General features: G+C 43.4%; 1 long non-coding RNA gene across 1 annotated transcript; it reads left to right on the forward strand.

The window, feature by feature from the left end:
- Window positions 1-7,298: 7,298 nt before the first annotated feature.
- On the forward strand, window positions 7,299-20,226 carry LOC118355347 (uncharacterized). The gene is made up of 2 exons (XR_004817677.2): window positions 7,299-7,813; window positions 20,065-20,226. It is a non-coding gene; the product is annotated as an uncharacterized LOC118355347 (long non-coding RNA).
- Window positions 20,227-20,441: the final 215 nt, after the last annotated feature.

A 20,441-nucleotide genomic window follows, 5' to 3' on the forward strand; every position in this document is an offset into this window, starting at 1 on the left:
CTTGTCTATTACCCATGCAGGTGAGATAGGAATAGAAACCTCCGCTCTGTCAAATTGAACGGCCTCGTACTTTAGCACTCTTAGACTCCGGTTTAACATCAAGATGTCTCAGGCTTTAAATGAAATGTCAAATATAATTTGGCTCTGGATTCCCAAGATATATGGTTGCCCTTGGAGAAAACTTGATAACTCAGCGTTCCTATGTCAAATGTGTATCTACCTGATAGGGCACTCTATAAAGCTGGTCCCTCATTCTCCCTCCACCACATAAAAACCCTCAGTCAGCCTGATGAGCCAGGCTCCATTCCTCGCTTTAATGGCCACAAGGAAAATTTTTATGCCCATGAGGCGAAGGCCACTGTTCAGAGTTCTCTTTGGGACTCTAATCTGCATGGAATATGACAGCCCAGTGTTAAAATGCAGAAACCTGCAGTCTTTGGACATGGTTGGCCAGGCCCACAACAGCTTATCACACATGTTCCCTTCCCTTCAAAGTCTCCTTTCTGAGTTCTGCATTTCACTGCTTCTAGTTTGGCATTAATTTTCTTAATTCGTGAGAAAATCTGACTCGGTCCCAAAATCCAACAGAAGAAAAAAAAAGGAAAGAAGAAAAAAAAAAACCATATATATATATATGTGTGTGTGTGTGTGTGTGTGTATCAGCCTGCTTCTTTAAAGCAAAAGAAACTCACAGTCTAAACGTGGAAGGGCTGACAGGCTGGTATTTGCTCAGCAACTATTGGATACTGGAGGTACAACAGTGAATGAGATCAAAAGACTCACAATCTGGTCCAAAGTGATATTTGAAAAGTAATGTGGTAGATAAAGAAATGTGACAGCCTTAGCCTTGAGAGTACATAAACATTTTAGTGGAATTTGATCTGTAATAAAGGGCCTTTCTCTCATTGATACATTGCAGTGTCAAAAATCCCAAACTATAGCTGGTATGCTGAATGTAAATATGGCCGTGAACTGTGTCTCTGGGAGAGGCAATGAGCCATCCTATTATGGACATACTGACTGCTCCTTATTAAGCATTTAAAATGAGCCTGTTGGTTTAGGTCCATTATCTCTAATCCTCAGAACAGCAAAGTTTGATGCTGTGGTTGGAATTGTGCCCTCCCCCAAAAAAGGTTTTGAATAAGACAGGACTTTAGAATAAGACCTCATTTGGAAATAGGGTCTTTACAGAAGTAGTCAAGATACAATGAGTTCACTGGGTTGGGAGTGCTAATCCCCTGACTGATGTCTTTATAGAAAGGGGAAGTTTGAACAAGAGACAGACACAGAGAGCAGATGAAGATGATGTGAAGACAAAGAAGAACACCACGTGAAGATGGAAGATGGGAATGATCCATTTACAAGCCAAGGAATGCATGAGGATACCAGAAGCTAAGAGAGAAGCATGGAGCGGATCCTGCTCAGGTGACTTTAGAGGGAGTGTAGCCCTATAAACACCTTGATTTCAAACTTCTAGCCCCCAGAACTGTGAGGTAATACATTTTTTATTGTCCTGAGCCACCCAGTTGTGAGTACTTTGTTATGCAAGCACTAGAAAACTAATACAGAAGGTAAGCATTACGATTACTATGTTACAGAGGTGGAAACTGAGGCAGGATTCAAATTCAGTTCTATCTGATTCAAGCTCATACCCATGCAACCACAGTAATATTTCCAAACTGGCTTTTGTAGGCCTAGGAATCATAGGTGCACAGAATTCAAAGCTTTCAATCCAAAATATTCTCAGTTTTCGGGATCCCTGGGTGGCACCGCGGTTTAGCGCCTGCCTTTGGTGCAGGGCGCGATCCTGGAGACCCAGGATCGAATCCCACGTCGGGCTCCCGGTGCATGGAGCCTGCTTCTCCCTCTGCCTGTGTCTCTGCCTCTCTCTCTCTCTCTCTCTGTGTGTGACTATCATAAATAAATAAAAATTTAAAAAAATATTCTCAGTTTTCTGTTTTGTATTGTGATTGTTTTTTAAATAATGAGTATATATGGGTTTATGTTAATGGCCATCTAATAACCAAACACTATCCCATGATTTCTGTGTCCATGCTTGTGTTTGGGTTGGTAACGGAGCTGGTTACAACTGGTACTACTTTAATTGTCACAAAATAATGAAAAAGGAGTACAGCATGTTTATTATGTAAATAATGATTCTGGCACGATGTGAAGTCCAAATAGCATTACAGCTGATTCTATGAAAAGAGGTCACAGTAGCTAAAACAAAAAAATGTGGGCAAATTAAGTCATCACCACACAAAATATAATAGGACACTCATGTTGACCTCCAAAGGGCCATGCCATACCAGCCAGAGCCATGGTAAGACCTGCCATGATTTTTTTTCAAATAGTATCATGATATATGAATAACATGGTTAATATAAATGTTATTAGATTGTGGGTTTGTTTCTGCTTAATTAATAACTTTATCATGTTTATTATTATGTTAATAATAAACACAATAACAGCGTCTGTCACCCCTCTAGAGAGGAACACAGAAGGTGAAGAGACTCAAGAGAACATAAGACAACTGAGTATCTAAGGAAGATGTAAGAAAGAAAAAGTTCAAAGGTAACTACTATTACCTGGGGGACCTCGATAAGGTTTTATCTCCTACCCATAGCCCTGAGTTCCACACAGCTCATTACTCACTAGGCTCTCCCTGAAGGCATTAAAAAAGGCATTAAAAAAAAAAACCCATATACCCACTTTTATGACTATACAAGAAGTAAAAGGATTTACTGAGACATTAAGTTTTTTTTGTGGTCTATATCACCCATCACTTCTGTTCCAGAGGGTAATCAGGCACATTGTGTTCTCTCCATCAGGAATATTTGTGGGGCCATACTGAAGGTGCTCAATGAACACATCACACGAGGCTTTCTGTAAAAACTTCATTTACCAAGTAAATGTGCTGAGTGTACCAGAGGGTGATGGAAGGAGGCAAAAGTCCTTTATAGGGAGAGAGGAAGAAGTAGAAAAGGTGATGTCAGATTTACCCAACTGTGGAAGGAGAAAAAGCTCTGAAGGTCCCTCAAGTAGTAGAAATCCATATCTACTCCCCATCAAGACAAGGTGTAGGAGTAGGATATGGGATAAATGGCTGCTTAATGCACCTTGAAGAACTGGATTCTAGGGATTCCTGGGACCCAAACAAGGCCTAGAGGGAGCAGAACAGTAGACTTTAAGTTGCCTTGAGAACTTAGACCCCCTCATTGATAACAGTACAACCAATGGCTTACATGCTTTGTCACTGCCTAAGACTCTCTGAAAAACTTACACAACCTTTAGTAGATGTGTTAGCTGAGATGCAGAGAACAGTAACAAGACTAACATTCAATATCTTGCTGGCCTGGCAGGATAAGAGCTCAGAGAGTCTTTCTCAATCTTTTCAATCTGAATGCAAGTACATCAAGTAATACAACATATCCAGTACACTCAAATGTTCTGCATACCTACCAAATTGATGTTATAACTTAAAATTACCTAGGTCATTACTTTGGGTCTGAAATATTTTTTTTCTTCTAAAAGAAACTTGAATGTTACTAGGCTTAAAATGCTTGCCATTACTCAGAGTTGCCTCCTATGGTATCAACTAACAACTCAGCATGGGTTAGTCTACCTGCTAGCTAGCTGTCACCTTGGAAACCGAGAAGCAGAGCCCTGAGGGATGGGGTGAGTGGATTTATAGACTTAAATACCAATTCCAGATAACAAGAGAAGAAATGTCACAGGTAGCTCATGATTGATTGCCAAACGAGTTGCACAAACAATACCTGCTTAACAATAAGAGCTCCTTACATATTCTCAGGTTAGAGTTTTAGAGAACATTTCCATACACCTACCTCCCTGGGTCTTACTGAGGAGGTCAAAAATGGGCTCTAACCATCCGAACCTGCTCCACCACCACTAAGTAAATACTCCACCAGCCACTCACCAGCATCTGTCACCCCTTTAGAGAGGAACACAGAAGGTGAAGAGACTCAAGAGAACACAAGACAACTGAGTATCTAAGGAAGATGTAAGAAAGAAAAAGTTCAAAGGTAACTACCATTCCTGGGGGACCTCGACAAGGTTTTATCCCCTACCCATAGCCCTGAGTTCCACACAGCTCATTACTCACTAGGCCCTACCTGAAGATCTTTCTCCAACCAGCCCTCCTCTCCATGTGTATCCTGCCTAGAGTAGGCCTTCATCATCCTTTACCTACACATGGCACAAGTCTCTTAAGTGCTTTCTCTGCTTCATCTCCTAGGCCCTTTCCAGTTGGCGAACAATATAGTAGCACCACATACCTACAGTTTGTCAGTGGCTCTCCCACCCACCCTCCCCATGTCCAGCTGGCCTCTGCAATTGTGACTGCCACTCCTCCCTCACACACCCAACTTGCCGTGCTTTGAGTTTACCAAACTCTCTGTCATCAGGCTTGTTCTCATGTCCCTGCCTGGAATTCCCTCCTTGCTGTCCTTCCTGATGAAACCCCACTGATCCTTCCAGATCTCTCTCTCTTCCCCGATGCTTGGCCACCTAAGGCATTCTTCCTTCTGCCTCCCACTGGGCTTGTTTAGTGCCTGGCTCCTCTTAACAATTATTAGTGTGGCTGGGGAATAGTTTGTATTTATTGGGACATCTCCCATTGTCTTAGAATCTGGGCTAAAACTGAGGACAACCAGTACACACCCGCACATTCTGGGGAGAAGCTGAAGACCACCTTGCCATCCAACCCATGTGAAAGAACAGGAAATATGAAAGGAAGTTCAGTGAAGGAACAGAAAGTTCTTGGTTTTTCTCAACCAAGAGCTGGAAGAAGGGCTTGAAGAGCATCAGTTATAGATCCTGGGGCAGCTACAAGAGCAGGAGGCTGGAGTACCACACCCTGGCAGGATGCTTCCTGTGCCACCAAATCACAGGCTTCACAGCAGCCACAGGTCTAAGGGAAGCACAGAGTTTTCCAGGGGAGCTTGAGTTAGGGCCCACATGTGGACGGGGAGGCTGAGAACAGCTTCCCACCTGGAGTACCTAGGCTGCATAGAGCTGGCCAGGGGAGCCCAGGAGCCCAGGACGGCAGGGAAAGGACAGCGGACAACAGCGGAGCAGTGTCAGGCTTGACCTGTCCCTGTGAGTTTCCTGTGGGCCAAGTGTGTGGCGCAGATGATACACAGAAGAGCTGGAGACAGCCAGATGAGATCCTGCCTAAGAGGGTTGGATGCCTCTGACTGACCTGAGAGGATAGGAACTAGAAGGGGGTTGCCAGAAGTCATCCAGAGAATGTGGCCCCCACACTATGGAAATCCTGATGGAGGCAGGATGGTGGTGCTGGGCAGGAGGACCTGTGAACAACCTACCATGTGCCTCCTGTAGCAGCTGTACACCTGCTACAGCAGAAGGCGTGGATCTATCTTGCAAACCGTGAATCTTGTGGACCATGGGCTCCCCTATCTTTACAGTATCTAATGCCTGACCCCATCTCTCCCACAGCACCCCCAAGCCCTGAAGGAACACAAAGCAGGAGGGGGAAACATGGAAACAAAAAGAAGAAAACCGATCATACTGGTCTCCCCCTGGTCCCCAAGCCACCAGTTCAACCTAATCTCAGAGAAGAGAGGCTTTAAATTAGACAAGATCTTGAAGTTTTGAAAAAGGACAGAATTGGGCTTCTGAATACCTGGAAGGGATCTTCAATGTCCACAGTGAGTAAAGGGAATAGCACCGCTCTGGAATCTGCCCACCATGCCGTCAAGAGGCAAGGAAGGGAAAGGAGCTAAAGCATGCTGCAGAAAATAAGAAGAATAAAGCTGTTTCTTGTTTATACTCCACAAAATTCAGCCCAAGAAATAAATTCATTTTATTTCTCATATACATATGCATATGCGTGCACATGCTTGTATGCAGGTGTATATATACATATATGCGTGTATATAAAGGAAATGTATGTATGTAAGTACGGACGTGCACAGACATCCTCTGAGTCTGGAGCTTTTTGTGGAAAAAGGCACATTTGTTCATTTTTAGAGCCCCAGCCCCTGGCACACCACCTACTGCAAGATGGAGATGAAGGGGCGCCAGGTAGAGACAGACGCACCCACAAGTGTCCGCCTGTCGGCCGCAGCAGCCCCTGGCCACACTTGGCTCTGTCTTCCCCCTACAGTCCCTCCAAGCCTCTCTGTGACTCCAGGTGCAATCCAGGGGGGGGGGGGGGCTGCGGTCATTCCAGAGGCCTGGTCCACCCTCCCAACTTCCCTGGTCTCCCGAAGGTCCCATAAGTCCCCGGCCGGGCTCACACACTCCCATGTGTCACTCGCCCCCTCGGTCCGGGGGTTCCTACCTGTCAGCAGCATCCGAACGACAAGTGAATCAACAAGTTCTGGAAGCTCCCAAGCCCTCTCTTACAAGCCGGGCTCACCTGAGGGCTCCCCGGGAGGCCCTGCACAGGGGCGGCGGGGAGGCTGCGGCTCTGGGGCGCTCCCCGGTGAACCACATCAAGGTATCGGCCTCGTGCCCCCCGCCGAGCCACGGGCTACCCCCAAAGGTAGTGGTTTAAAACCATGGCTTTACTTGCCTCGCACCTCTGTGGGCCGGGAATGTAGCAGAGGCCAGAACCTGGATTCCGCGGCCCCTGCGGTGTCTGAAGCCTGGGCCGGGCGCCTGCCCTGCTGGTGGCCGCGGGCCGAGCCGGGCCCGGGGCCTCTCCACGCAGCTCGGTCCGGGAAAGGGTCCCCAGAGCTCGGCGACCAGATGCTCTAAGGCCCCTTATAACTAATCTCGGGAGCCTCAGAGCATCGCTCCTGCCGTGTTCCTCGGGTCAAGCAATTCACTAGGAGAGCAGAATCGTTCTCCATCCCTCCAGGACAGGAATGACGAGGAATCCGAGGCCATTTTTCTTAAAGGTTCATTTACGTACTTTGAGAGAGAAAGAGCAAGCGCAGGGGAAGGGGCAGGAAGAGTCCTAGGCAGACCGTGTGCTGAGCGCAGAGCCGGACACGGGGCTCCATCCCAAGACCCTCCATCACCAGCTGAGCCAAAAGCAAAGCCGGATGCTTGACCAACTGCCACCCGGGAGCCCCCTCGGGCCGGTGCACCCCAGCCCAGGGAACATGAGATGCCTTCCATGGAAGGGAGCGTGGCTCCCGCTTCAGGTATGTCTGTCTTCACCCCGCCTTCGCAGAAACACGACACAGAACACGTAGGACAGCAAGATAAAAGCTGGGTCTTCGTGACACCCGGAGTCAAATAACGGTTCTCACCTCAAGCGAGTCACTGAAGCTCTCGCCGCGCGCCTGCAACGGTGGCGTTTCCCCAGGCTTCAGTGACGTTGGAGGCCACGGGCCTGCAGAGCACGCAAGCCAAACCGCCCTCCCGGTCTGTGTGGGGTAAACACTGCTGTCTCACACACACACACACACACACACACACACACACAAGAAAGCATATATTTACTTAATGGACACACTCAAAAACTGGAGGACGCCACATAATGTTCAGAAATGGCAAAGTGGACATGCAGTCCAGCCCAGCAAAAACCAGCCAGAATTGAGGGTCAGCTGCCTTCTTTTGAGGGGCGGCCACTCTCTGGTGCCTGCATCACTTAGGCATGGCTCACACCGGGGCCAAAAGGCCTCAGGTTTGCTTCTCTCCCAACTTGGTGTGATGGTTAAGAGCACCAGACGTGGGCTTTGGAAGGCATGTTATCAAATCCCGGCTCTGCCACTTTTAAGCTGTGTGACCTTAGGGAGGTTGTTTAACTTCCTGCGCCTTAGTTTCATTGTCTGTCTTACAGAGATGATAATAGTGACCTGCTTCACAAGGTTTTGTGAGTATTGAATGAATTTACATGTATTGTATTAATAATTGATATAATGTAATAATATATTAATAATATATGTAGAATAGTGCTTAGCATGTATTATTATCACTTTCACAGTACTATAATCATAGTAAGAATCAAATGAAGGGATTATTGTAAAATTACTTTGAAAATGTGCAGCCATACACCCATACAAGATTATTATATTTTTATTACATGCAGCACAGATTTTTTTAAGTTGTTTTGTCTTTTGTTTTAATTCAAGTATAGTTAACATACAGTGTTAGTTTCGGGTGTACAATACAATGATTTGACAATTCGATACATTTCTCAGTGTCCATCAGGATAAGTGTCTCTTATATAATGACACTGTTTCACCCATGACCCCACCCACTTCTGCAGTTTGTTCTCTGTAGTAAGAATCTTTTGTTTTGTTTTGTTTTTTTGTCTCTTTTTATCATTAGTGCTCATTTCTCTTATTTTTTTTAAAGATTTTATTTATTTGTCCATGAGAGACATAGAGAAGTAGAGACGTAAGCAGAGAGAGAAGCAGGCTCCCCACAGGGAGCTTGATGTGGGACTTGATCCCAGGGCCCTGGGATCATGACCTAAGCCAAAGGCAGATGCTCAACCACTGAGCCACCTAGGTGTCCCTGTCTTGTTCCTTAAATTCCACATGAGTGAAATAAAAACAGCTAAAACCAAAAACACAAGAAAAAGTAAGTGTTGACAAAGATGTGGACAGAAAGGAACCTTCATGTGCTATTGTTAGAAATGTAAACTGGTCCAGCCACTGTGGAAAACAGTATGGAGGTTCCTCAAAAAATTAAAAATAGAGGGGCACCTGGGTGGCTCAGTCAGTTAAGCATCCAGCTCTTGGTTTTGGCTCAGGTTATGATCTTAGGGTTATGAGATCAAGCTCCATGTAGTGCTCCACACTGGGTACGGACCCTGTTAAGCATCAGACTCTTGGTTGTGACTCTGGTCCTGATCTCATGGATCTTGAAATGGAGCTCGAGGTCGGGCTCGTGCTCAGAAAGGAGTCTACTTAAGATTCTCTCTCCCGTGCAGCCCGGGTGGCTCAGCGGTTTAGCACCGCCTTCAGCCCAGGGCCTGATCCTGGAGACCTGGGATCGAGTCCCACATCAGGCTCCCTGCTTCTCCTTCTGCCTGTGTCTCTGCCTTTCTCTCTCTGTGTGTCTCTCATGAATAAATAAATAAAATCTTAAAAGAAAAAAAAAAGATTCTCTCTCCCCTTCTCCCTCGGCCCCTCCCCCCACTCACGCTCACTTTCTCTCTCTCTCTCCTCTCTCTCTCTCTCAAATAAATAAAGATTCTCTTTGTCCTTGTCCCTCAGCCCCTTCTCCTTCCCCCTCTAAAAAAAATAAAAAATAGAATTACCATATGACCCAGTAATTCTGCTACTGGACATTGATTGCATGGTTAGTAGTTCTATTTTTAGAAAGGTCTTCCTTCAATTAAGCCTCCATGAATGCTGTTGGAACATCTTTTCATATAACTGAATTTATTCACTTCTGTGAACTTCCATAGGACTTATTTTCTGTATTTTTCCTCTGGTATCAACTTCCTTATATCCTCAAACATACATCATGTGTCAGACACAGTGCAAAGGGCCAAAGATACAACAGTGAACAGCATCCATTTCCCATGTAAGAGAAGCTTATAGATCAGTGTACCTGCCTACAAGGATAGTAGGATGCTATGTGCAATGACTATTTGACTCTTTCCTGCATAAAAGTAATACCACCCCTTATTTCTCTCATGAGTTACCATTAAGTGCTTCCACAGACCTTATACCATTGATTCTCAGAAGGACTCTGTGAAATAAACTTTATTGTCACAATTTTAGAAGAAGAAATTGAGGTTTGTGCTATGCTCTCTCCACACCATCCCTCTGACCCATTTCCATGGCCTGGCATAGGGTTGGCCCCAGAGCACAACTGAAAAAAAGGGTTCAATAAATGAATAAGCCACACCAGAACCAGTGAGAAGCTGGCATAGTTCTGGCCGACACCATTTCCAAAGCTAAACAGCTAATTCAGTCCAAAAACAATGTGGCCTGTTAGAAAACAACCCATCTAGATAGGAACGGTATAAGAACAGAGGGCTTCAGGAGAAGCATTCCAAGAAAACCAGGAGATCATGAAAGGTCTGATATGTTTAACCTTATAAAGGCCTTGAGTAAGAAGCCACTAAATTTTGAGGGAAAAATTAGCAATAGATATGGAGAGAAATGACCAAATTTTAAAATGAGGTGATTATAAATCTGGACAAAACAAAAAAATATATATAAGAAAGAAAACATAATTTATGTATAATCCTTGGCTCAGATGTCAAGGACACTGAGCATGTGCATAACTGTATGGGGAGGACAGGAAGAGAAGAGTGTGGGTGCAGAATGCTGACTCTTTGTCTGACAGAACAAAGCCAGAGACAGGAAATAAACAGGTAGTTGCCAGGGATTGGGGGTTGGGGGGTGGGTACGGAGAATGGAGAATTGTTGTTTCTTGGGTACAGAGCTTCAGTTTTACAAGATGAAAAGGGTTCCAGAGATTGCTTGCACAAGATGTGTATATACTTAAGGCCACTGGACTGTATGTTGAAATATGGTTAAGGTGGTAAATTTCATTTTATGTGTACCTTACCACAATTAAAAAATGTTTATGAAATAAACAATAAACAAAGAAATCACAGCCTGGGTTGATGGAGTCATAACCAGACAACATTCAAACACCTACCAACCAGCATAACAAGGCTGTGGAATAATCAGAAGGGACACATACAGTTAAACTGTGAGAAATTCAGCCACTAACTGCATGCTTACTCCACAATATTCAAATCCAAGCTTTGACCTTTTGTATCTATATGATTGTTTCATGCTATGAGTACATAGTGTTATTCTGGAGGAATTGAGCCTAGAGCAGAAGTCAAGAGACCCACCACATGATATATCAGAAAGATTACTGAACCTACAACCAGAAGGCCCCAACTCTAAGCTTTGTTTCCTCCCTGCTTAGCTGAGTCACTACCTTCAGTTGATCTGTAAACTATGTTAAGTGATCTATACCTACAGTGCCAGGAACATAATAGGAACTCAAGACATATTTGTTGAATAAGTCAAGAAAAAAAGAATGCTTTTAGAGGATCATAAATATGAAAGCATACTGAGGCTGTGTGTGGTGGTAGGTGTTGGCTGGATCTGTGGTGATGATCTCACAAAGTATACAAATGGCAAATCATTATGCTGTGCATCTGAAACTAAGACAATATCATAGCCAATTGTGCTCCCCACAAAATTTAAAGCAATGACCATCCCCATCCCACCCCCTAAAAGACAGAAAAGAAATCTGACCACTGAGAAGTTTTCCAGCCTGCTCCAGCTTGTTCAAACCTGATAAGATATCTCTAATTTCCAAATTATTGAACAAAGGTGGGATCAACACTCTAGCATTTTCCTCAATAAGCTCTGTGTGAGTCATCCACTGAATTCATCCTCCCATGAAATAAAAAATAGAAAGTGTACAAACAACAAGAAGGTAGGCACTAAATCTTGAGTCTCCTAAAGCATAAATCAGAAAAATAATACTGCCTAGAAGAGTTCGCTTCCGTGGGATAGAACTGGAAGAAGGAAGTTTTTAAAGGGAGGTCTTCAGACAGCTCAGGTGGCTCAGCGGTTTAGCGCTGCCTTCAGCCCAGGGCCTGATCCTAGAGACCCGGGATCGAGTCCCATGTCGGATTGAGTCCCACAGCCTGCTTCTCCCGCTGCCTGTGTCTCTGCCTCTCTTTCTCTCTCTGTGTCTCTCATGAATAAATAAATAAAATCTTAAAAAAAAAAAAAGGAGGTCTTCAAAATTGAGAGGTGAGCACAACAAACACAAACCTTCTGAAATTCACTCTTGTATCTGAGGAAAGCCCCAAGCACAGACAGTCTCAGAGGTTCCTTTGGCTTCCTCATTCTGTAGTCTCCTCCCAAAATTAGAAATTGGAAAGACCACCACACTGGTAAGTCTAGAGTCTTGGATTTAGTGATTCTGGCATTAAGTAGCTGAAGTGAGCCCAGTACTGCCCTTTTGATCCTTGTGAACCTCAGGAGCTGCATCTGGAAGATAAGGAGATGGTTAAGATGGTGTCTCAGACTCCTTTAGCTCTAAGGTTCTTTGAATCTGTAAGTGTGTTACACTTCCCTGAGTATCCATGACTTTCACTGTTAGTCAAATTTGGTGACAGCAACTTCTAAGAAACTGCTGGCTAGAATGGAGAACAGAGTGGGAAGTGAGGCCATTTGGCTCAGAAAGTATTTTCTCAGTGCTCTCAGGCATGGGGAGGGGCTGTCACAGACAATCTTAGGGTTCATGGATAGTGACCATGCACTGAGTTCTTCAGTGATCATCCAGTAAAAGGCAAAGGGGAAAAGACAATCTAACCTCAATCAGTGAAAAACTGGGAAGAAGGAGGATTCAAAGAATTGCACAGATTGCAAGAGCTCCAGAAGATGTAGAATTGTAGAGTATTCAAAAAACCCAAATCACTCATTCATCTCTTCATTCATTCCTCCAACAGATATCTATTTTGTCCTTCTATGTAAAAATAATTAAAACAATGCAGAAAAATACCTTTCTACTTGAATGGTGCTTTATAATTTTAAATGCAGTTTTATTTTATAGTTTAATCTAACTGTATAAATGGCAGGTTAGTATTATTCCTGCTTAAGAAGAGAACTAAACTCAGAGAGGTTAAGTGTATTTTATGAATATCACAGAGATAATTCACTGAAAAGTCAGAACTAAAATTAAGGTTTTCTTATTTCTGCTCTTATGTTCCTCCTATAAAACATAACCATCTGTTCCAACAAGTTCTACTTTTGCCCTATCAAGTGGATAGGCCTTGGGCCTCACCATGTGAAAACCCTTCCTTTCCTTCATTTGGCTACTTGAGAACAACAATAACAACAAAAACCCTGAAAAGAAAAGACATAGAGAGTGAAAATATTATCCAGTAGAAAATTAGAATGTACATTTTCTTCCCAAGAGGTAAAAGACTGGTATCCCTGGACCATAGATGGACTCCCAGCCCTGACACTGGCTTTATACTAGCTTCTCTGGACCTCAGGCTTATACCCCCCAAACAGGTGATAACATTTCCCAACCCAACATAGAGTTTGGTTTCTAGTATCAAATCACATAGAATATGTAGAGGGCCTGGAAAACAAGAAGTGAACCATAAATGTGTGGTGTGGTTATTATGGTTGTTAAATGTGTGGTTGGGAGAAGATATGATAGCCAATGTTGGCTTGACTTCAGGCTTGGACATCAAGCAAATCCAGAGGAGAGGAATTTGGATACAACTCCTATCTGAAGGAGCAAATTCCATAAGCAGCTCGATGCCTGGAAAATAAGGAACAGTTGGTCTCACAGCTTGGCTGGGCAGGGGAGTTGGCAAATATCCTCGGCTCATTGTGCTCTGCCTGGTGAGTCGAGTGTGCCTCGCCAGGGGCTGGACATTAGCCTCCTTCTGGCCAGAGAGAAGCAAGGGAGGTTGTGACCACCTGTTCTACTCAGGGTGTCACTGTACCTCTTGCACATCTTGCTGCAAAGGCAGAGCGGAGTCCAAGCCAGGTCCCAGGCAAAATCACAAAGCAGAAAACCTCTGCTGTCATCTTCCCCCATGTCTTCTTCAATCTCCTTGTTTCCTCATTTCATAGTCTCCTAGAGGTGCCCAGTGGCCCCTGATAGCTCACGCTCATGACCCTTGTGGCCCTTAGAGCCAGCCTGTGAAGCCAGCACCCTGTACTGCAGATATTTCTGCTCCTTGCCCCCAAATTCACTGCAACTGTACTGCTCCTTCCTTGTCCTGCTCTCAGCAAGCTGCCAGCTAGAAATCTGAGCTAATAAGTAGCTCACATTGAAGAGCTTATAAAAGATGATCAAATTTGAAAGTAACTCCTCTCAGGATCACTAGTATAATAATAAGCTTTCAAATAATTTTCCCCAAAGAAAGAATTCATGAATATCAAGTGGATTAACTCCATGAAAATCAGTGGATCACGGGGCTGACATCTTGAGGCTAAGTCTTGAGGAGTAATGGGAGAATTCAGCTTACTCTCCTCTAAAAACCTTGCATTTCAGGTCCTGATTCCTAAAAAAGTGGAATCATTAAACAAAAGCCAAAAACCAAATATGAAGCAAATACAACAAAATATTAGCTTTTGCAGGCCGAAATAATGAGCAGAAATAGTATTTCTCTTTCCTGAAATTAAAAAAAAAAAAAGTTAAATTGGCTCTGGAAACATCAAATAGGTAGTGTAATGGTAGTAATAAAAGTGGCTTGGAGGCTGAGGTCTGCAGAGTGATACACATACCAACTCTGGATGTGCATCTTGATTAAGTTCGTTTTAACAAACTCTTCAACATATTAAGATCTGATGTCCTGAAGGGTTTCACTGGCCATTAGGAATATCAGTTTCCTTGAAAAGATATCTGAGGGTTTGAAACATGCCTAGTTGCTCAGTATTATCATTTGTCCTGTATCCTCTCTATAGAGTAACCCATTCTGGACAGAGACCCAAAGATACAGCCTATAGTGGGCATTTGTTTTCTTTCAAACACCTGACATCCTTCCCTAGGTGAACCATCTCCTCCTCATTCCACATTTCTAATTTGAATTAGTTCAGGTCCTCCCAGAAGTACACACTAGGTCTGGATGAGTAAGCAAGATATTTCTAGGAGGAAACTCCAGTGAAGGATTAAGGAGAGAGCAGAAATACGTAATGAGAACCTTCATTTTAGACCCTGATGCAGGTCTGGCATCTATAAAAGAAGAAAGGGGAGGAATAATTGGGTAGAAAGGGCTTCAGACTATAAGGCAGTTCTGAGAGTCTCAGCCAGACCAATGGTGGGGGTGGAGGAGTCCCCTGAACTCACTAGAGCCCATTAGAGGAATCCCTCATCAGACAGGAATGGCCTGATTTGAGTTCCCTCACTGTGCTTGGTCACTGGTTGGGAGTGGCCCAGTGAAAATGTGGCCTGGCCCGAAAGATGTAGTAGATCCAAAGGAACAGCAGCTCAAGGCACTCAGTCAGCTATGCTCCCCACAGCAGATACTCTAGATGAGAGATCTGTCTAGGACATGACCATGGCTGCCATCTAGTGAGACTGTGAATCACACAACCCAACACACCAAGAGAGGGACAGATGAGCCAAGCAAGACCACTGAGAGCCCATCTCTGGAGTTGATATACAGTTATTAGAAGGAAGAAATTCCTTTTTCCACTGAGGAATCCACAGTAGGTGAATCTGCAATAGGTGAATCCAGGGCCACCAACTTTCCTTGGCAAATATTGGGAGCCAAACTGCATCAAGGAGAAAATAAGATCAAACCACAGATGAAAACAAAGTTCAAACTGGGAAGCCCTGAAGCCCAGAGTCATTAAACATCTTCTTTTCATTTTTTTCTCATTCTAGTGTGAGTTGTATTTCTACCATAGCTAAAATAGTTATTTGCCTAATACCTGCATGCTTTCACTGTAATTATCATAATAGATCAGATCTTGAAAGACCCTGAGTCACCTAGACCTAACTATACATTATAATAATCTGAGGAATTTTGTTTTGATACCTAAATTGGACTCCACACTAGTCCAATTTAAATCAGAATCTCTATAGGTAGAGCCCATCTATCAGTTTGTTGTTTTTGTTTTTAACTCTTCAGGTGATCCTGATATCAAGGTTCAGAACTACTGATCTTACCAAATCTCCATTTTGCAGATGCAAAAACTGAGGTTTAAACAAAGGAAGTGACTGGTCCCCAAACTACAAGTTTTTGGAGACAGAATTAAGCTCCAATCACCTCACTTCTAATCTGATGTTTTAAAAAATACAATATGTCATCTTACCTTTGTTCTTTAACAAGTCTGTGTTACTCTGTCTTTCCAAGTCCCTGGAGTTATTTAATTATCAAAACAGGAAGAAGTTTTCCCTCTCTGAAACAAGACCCAAGTACAAAAGAAATAGTGCATTACTCCATCAGCACAAGTCACTACTTCACAATGGCATCCTCCCCTTTACAGCCAACAGTGGCTTAGCACTGGGGGAGAGAAGAGGGGTTCTAGACAGAGCCATGCCATCATGGAGAGAAGCACCAAATAGGAGAAGATTGTTGGTTTCCACTGTCGCTGCTCTAACACACAATGGCTCAATGGCTATTGGGTTTTCTATAGCCTGATATAAAGATGCATCTCCTTTACTCTTGGGAAATAAAGATTCCTACAATCAAAATCCAATTAACATGTAACATAACTCAGGGTTTTGTCTTCTGAAAAGCCACCCTATTTCTGAGTCCTCTTGCTATAGGCATTTGAATAAAATGTCAGTAGAAGAAAGCAAAATGCAAATTTGTGATATTACTACAACTAAGCAAAATGAATTTTTTAAAAAAGTGTGAGTTAATGATGACCATGTCTGAGTGATGGGGTTTGGCATCTAACACAACATGGCAGGGGCCAAAGTAAGGGAGACCATGACCAAAAGTCTAAGCAAGCTCAGGAATGAGATGATAGTCAGTGGTCTGAGGACAGGTACCAAGCCCAGGGCAAAGGTGAATGGGTATAGTAGGAAGACCCACAAGCCCTGGGGAGACCAGGAATATATCAAATCCATGGAAAGGGGATTCACATTTTATGACATTTTCTAATATGATATATATTTTTTTAATTTTTAAAAAATTTTCGGAGAAGGAGAGAGAGAGCATGGTGGCAGGGGACAGAGGGAGAGAGAGAATCTTTTTTTTTTTTTAAGATTTTATTTATTTATTCATGAGAGACGCAGAGAGAGAGAGAGAGAGAGAGAGGCAGAGACATAGGCAGAGAGAGAAGCAGGCTCCATGCAGGGAACCCAATGTGGGACCCAATCCCAGGATTCCAGGATCATGCCCTGGGCTGAAGGCAGACACTTAACCACTGAGCGACCCCGGAGTCCTGGGGAGAATCTTAAGCAGGCTCCATGCTCAGCACAGGCTCGACTGAGCCATACAGGCACCCCAGGGGATTCATGTTTTAAGGGAAATGGTTTCAATTGCCAATGCAATGACAATGCTACCAAAAAGTTTTTCTTGAAAGATAGAGTAGGGCAGCCTGGGTGACTCAGTGGTTTAGCGTCGCCTTCAGCCCAGGGCGTGATCCTGGAGTCCCAGGATTGAGTCCCACGTCGGGCTCCCTGCATGGAGGCTGCTTCTCCCTCTGCCTGTGTCTCTGCCTCTTCTCTCTCTCTCTGCGTGTGTGTGTGTCAAAAATAAATAAAATCTTAAAAAAAGAGAAAAAGAAAAAGAAACAGTAGAAGCATTTTAGGTTATAACTCAGTACCAAGAACTCCTGACTCTGTCATGAACCAGTTTTATGATTTTAGAGAAAGCATTTCACCTTTCTAGGCCACAGTGTTATGACTGTAAGATAAAAGAGGTGGACTAGATCAGTCAACAAATATTTTTTGAATACCTTTTTTGGGTGCTAGCCATAGGACATTCAGTTCCCTGTTCTCATGTAATTTAGTGGGTAATGGGTTTTAAGAATTTTGATATGACCCACTGTAAGAAATATACAGATATGTTTTAAATTGAACACTGAGTATGTATGCATAAAAATAAAAATTCCATGAAAACTCACTAATATTATATGCAGTGCACTCTGCTGTACTGGTCTGTTCTATTCTAATTTTTAAAATGCTGTCATTAAATTGATTTCATGCCTAACTAAAGGGTTATGACCAGTGGTTTGCAAAACATCATTCCAGAGGATACTCTCTAAGATTTCTTATAGCCCTTTAAATCAATGATTCCATCACTCATCTCTCATCTCTTTAAGCTTCTCCAAGCAAGTGACCATTTATGTAATTTGTGTTTAAACTTGGGCCCTTTATAATCATGTGGACAAAGTGACCTTCCAGGTCCAGAAAAGATCCAGATAATTAAGTAATTTTGGCCAGAGCACACAATATTATTTCTAACATGCCCTATCTACTGAGTTGCATGAGTTTCTTGATGTTAAATAGCTTTGAAATATGTTTCTTTCCCCCCAAATTCCACGCTCTCTTTTTTGTTGTTAGAGAAAGCCCACATTCCCTTAATACCTCAACTTCACAGAAAAAAGAAACACTGCCCATGGCAGAAGGTATATTCAAGAACAACATATCGAACAGGTATTTTCAGGAGAATGCCTCTCTTCCCTTGTCATTTTGCTCCGGTAGAGCTGGGTTATCTAATAACATAGCACTTGCACCAAAAGGATAGGGACTTTTGAAATAGAGTTGTGCAACAGGCAGAAAAAAAAAATGTACTTACTGATAAAGAAATTGTGCTTTTCTTGTTTTACGAAGAACAAAATGGGCCAAAGATGATCTTCCATTTTAGTGTTTGGTCAGTTGCTTGTTAGATTCCCAAAGAAGGAGGATTTCTAAAAGGTGGAGAATACAAGGAATTTTTCAAATATGTGTTATTAAGAATGTGACACACTCACATCCAAGAGGCCCTAACTCCCTCTGCTCCTTAATTGGGCAGTGTGGTCTTGATGGAAATACCATGGAATCAGAGACAGAAGATAAGAATTGGAGTGTGGCTTCTCTTACAAGTAGGTTGATACAAATATCTACTAAAAGCTTTTATTCTCCTACTGAGAAATTTTCGAAATACGTGACATTAATAAGAGATAATAAATAGGTAGGGAAAAGAGTTTTTGTAAGAATTGCATAACAACTATGAAATCTCTAGTACCTAGGAACTCCACAAATGTCAACACGCATACAAATAGCCCGGCCAACTGACAGAGAAGCCAGAGATCAGTGGAGGCTCAGGGGTGAGGGGGATATGGAAGCATCATACTGAAAGCTTGGGGCAATCCAGGTGGATAGCTAGGATTTCTAGAATCTGTGGGGAGGGGCCTCTGGCAATCACCTCACTATGGAAACAGTGAAAAAATCATTCAGTTGAATTCATAAATAATGATCTGAATTCCACATCTTCTTCTTTCCAACTCTGATCTTGGCCAGATTCCATTTCATGCAAATCTTATCCCTTCATGTATTTAAAAAAAAAAAAAAAAGTCAGTGTTGCCAGCCCTACCTATATAATCTCCTTGTATAGTGTCTCAGAATTAAAACTTATAGGGGCACCTGAGTGGCTCAGTGGTTGAGCATCTGCCTTGGGCTCAGGGTGTGACCCTGAAGTTCCAAGATCGAGTCCCAGATGGGGGTCCCCACAGGGAGCCTGCTTCTTCCTCTGCCTATATCTCTGCCTCTCTCTGTGTCTATTAAAATTAATAATATTCATCCCCCAAACAAGCATGGGGGACCTGGGCTGTAGTGTGAAAACACAACTCTGAGTAACCTGGCTGCTTCTCCCCAACTGCTTGCAACGAAGGTAAACGGAGGGGAGAGAGCTTGGTGAGGTTTCACAAACAGCTTGATGTATAAGCAGGATCTTGAGAGATAAAAAGAACTCAATAAGTTACAGAATGCAGGGCAGTTGGAGGAAACATGGCTGGAGGCAAGGTTTAGGAGAAGATTCCCAAAGGAGAAAGAACATGAGCAGAAACCTGTAGTTAATTCCATTCAATCAAATGTATATGCCTCAAACTAGGGAACCACAGGTTCTGCACCACCACCCTACCCCTCCCGAACCCCCGCCAAGGTCAAGGTCCCATGAGAGAGGCGTGCCCGGAATGCCACAAGTGAGTCAATCAATGCATAAAAATATATCCAGGTGACATAGAGAAGTAGATCACATCTCAGAGCAGGAAACCATCCTGTGAAAGTATGTAGCATTTGGGGAGGAAAAATGGCCAAGTTGGGGGAGAGCAAAGAAGCCAACCTATCCTATGTTTGTGGTGATGGAACATAAACGTGGCTTCTGCACAGCTTTCAGTAGACAGCTAATGAGTTTATTCTTTATCCTGTGCATGGTAGGGCACACAACAGTCTCCTGAGCAGACGAATGATAGTATTAGAAAGAATCATTCCGGCAGCAGTGAGCCGGATATATTAAGATGGAGAACTGGAGGCAGGGAAGACTGGTGACACAACAAAGGCTGAAAAATTAAACCAAGGCCTGAAATGGTGATGGCTTGGACCATAACAGTGGCAGAAGAAATGGAGAGATCAGACATATTTTTCTCATCTATCGGGTGGAGGTGGAGTGCTTGCATAGTATCAGCTGAAGATATTAACTAACATGGATTCCTTTCATTTTTAAAGTTCTGATACCAGGATATTTTCTGCTGTTTGTATTTAAGAAGATCAACACCAGGGCCGTAACACAGCAAGCCTAATTGGACCAATGAGGGGCTGCGGCCAGGAAACAGAGATGATTGTCTTACATCAGCCAGTCTTGGTGGCCAATAAAGGAGAACAGCTGCATTCTTGTGACTCTGGTGTACCTCTTGTCATACCAGCATTTCACTCCAGAACCCATCCATCATTTTCCTGAGACACCAAGATACAGAGCAAGGGTTGCAGAAGCAGAGGAAGGTTGTGGAAGCTCTTAGTTCTTGGCTCTGCTCGTTATTCAAAGTGGGAGGCACGAACCCTCTGCCCCTCCAGCACTGCTGCCATCCCAGATCACACATTTACTA

The sequence above is a fragment of the Canis lupus genome, chromosome 7 (assembly GCF_003254725.2).
Source record: "Canis lupus dingo isolate Sandy chromosome 7, ASM325472v2, whole genome shotgun sequence".
Taxonomy (NCBI): domain Eukaryota; kingdom Metazoa; phylum Chordata; class Mammalia; order Carnivora; family Canidae; genus Canis; species Canis lupus.